Here is a 2,500-nt window from a genome sequence, read left to right as displayed (position 1 = left end):
AAAGTTGCACAGGACCTCATTGTTGACAAATCTAATGCTCACCTCAGGACATTACATCTTTTTCATTCAACTTAACAAAGACTAATCTGTGAGGACCATTTGTTCAAAGAAACAAGATGTCTTAGTTAGGGTTTCATTTGCTGTGAAGAGACACCATGACCAAGGCAACTCTTATAAAGAAGATCATTTAATTGGGACTGGCTTACAGTTTCAGAAGTTCAGACCATTATCATAGTGGTAGGAAGCATAGCAGCATGCTGGTAAACATGGTGCTAGAGAAGGAGCTAAGAGCTCTACATCTTGTTCCAAAGACAACCAGAAGACTGGCTTCCTCAGGCAGCCAGGAGGAATAGCTCTTCCACAATGCATGGAACCAAAGCCCACACCCAACAATGACACACTTCCTCTGACAAGGTCACACCTCCTAATAGTACTGTTCCCTATGGGCCAAGCATATTCAAACCACCACACAAGACTACTTTAAAATTTTTACTATTTTATCCACCAGTGCTCCACATTCAAAACAGAAGCATGAAGTGGCTGGAGAGACAGTTCAGTGATTAAAAATAAAAAATAAAAACCAAAAAAAATTAAAAAAAAAAAAAAAAGCACTTTTGTTGCCCTTAGAGAGGTTTTGGGTTCAGTTCCCAGCACCTACCTGGTGGGTCCCAGCACCCACATAGTGGCTCCTAATCATATAAAACTACAGTTTCAGTGGATTCAACTCCCTCTTCTGGCCTCCATAGACACCATGCATGAACAGGGTGCACATACATCCATGCAGGCAAACACATGTACATACAGGTAGATCTCAGAAAATTGAAAATAGATCTACCTGAGAGCTTCTAGTATGCTTTCCTCTCATCTTGCTATATGAGAGCCTGTTACCACCATCTAGGACGTTCGAGGTCCTGGCTTCACTATATATAATTTTTTTTAACAAGGCTAAAATTCATAGAGATGTTTTGAAGCATTGGGAAACTATTTCCAAGCCCTCCTAGCAGGCTAACAGTTTCCCAAAGTTAGATCATGTCAGTTACAAAATGCGCTCAGTCTCCTTTTTTGAAAACAAGTTAAAAAATATTTATTTATATTTTATGTATGTAAATGTTCACCTGCCACAGGACACGTGCTCCACGATATTCATAGCGGCCTTGTTTGTGATAGCCAGAAGCTGGAAACAACTCAAATGTCCCATGATGGAAAAATGGATACAGACAGTGTGGTTCATTTACACAATGGAATACTACTTAGCTATTAAGAACAAGGCCATCCTGAGTTTTGCAGGCAAGTGTATGGAACTAGAAAATATCATGTTGGGTAACTCAGACCCAAAAAAGTACAGAATACCCAAGATAGAGTCCACAGAACTCAAGAAGGTTGACAAGCTGAAGGGCCCAAGTAAGGATGCCTCAATCCCACTTGGGAGGGAGAAGAAAGCAATCACCAGGGGCAGAGGGAGGGACCTAGGGGGTGAGGGGAAAGGGAGGGGAAAAGGGGAACATAATCAGGTATTGGCGGGTGGGGGTGAGACAGAAGTGGAGCCCTGAGGGCCAGCAAAAAGAATCAAAACAGGCAACCTCAAGAGGTAGGAAGGAGGGGACCCTCTAGAATGTACCAGAGAACTGGGAGTTGAGAGCGTCTCAAGATTCAAAGGGAGGAGCCTTAGGATGAAATAAATGCCCTACGGTGGAGAGAGGGAACTTGTAGCGTCCACCTCCAGTAGAAAGATGGAACATCAAGTGAGGGATGGGTTTGCCCTCCACCGTCAAAAACTCTGACCCAGAATTGTTCCTGTCTAAAAGAACTGTAGGGACAAAAATGGGGAAGAGACTGAGGGAAAAGAGGTCCAGTGACTGTGATCCATCTCAAGGGAAGGGTCCAAGGCCTGACACTATTACTGATGCTATGGTGTGCTTACAGATAGGAGCCTAACATGACTGCCCTCCAAGAGGCCCAACAAGCAGATGAAAGCCTCAGATGTAGATACTTACACCCAAACAATGGACAGAAGCTGGAGACTCCTATGGCTGTACTGGGGAAAAGCTGAAAGAAGCTGAGGAAGAGGGCAACCCCATAGGAAGGCCAGCAGTCTCAACTAACCTGGACCTCCAAGATCTCTCAGACACTAAGCCACCAACCAGGCAGCATACACCAGCTGGTATGAGGCCCCTGACACCTATATAGCAGAGTACTGCCTGGTCTGGCCTCAGTGAGAGAAGATGCATTTAACCCTCAAGAGACTTGAGGTCCTAGGGAGTGGGGAGGTCTGGTGGGATGGGGACATCCTCTTGGAGATCAGGAGAAGGAATGGCATGAGGAACTGTTGGAGGGCAGTCTGGGAGGGGGATAAAGACTGGACTGTAAAAAAAGAGGAAGAGGAGGAGGAAGAAGAAGAGGAGGAGGAAGAAGAAGAAGAGAAGGAAAAGAAGAGGGAGAGGGAGAAGAAAGAGAAGAAGAAGAAGAAAAGAAGAAGAAGAAGAAGAAGGAGGAGGAGGAG

The sequence above is a fragment of the Mastomys coucha genome, unplaced genomic scaffold (genome assembly GCF_008632895.1).
Source record: "Mastomys coucha isolate ucsf_1 unplaced genomic scaffold, UCSF_Mcou_1 pScaffold5, whole genome shotgun sequence".
Lineage (NCBI taxonomy): Eukaryota > Metazoa > Chordata > Mammalia > Rodentia > Muridae > Mastomys > Mastomys coucha.
The sequence above is the reverse complement of the archived record's forward strand: the minus strand, read 5'-3'. Positions refer to the sequence as shown.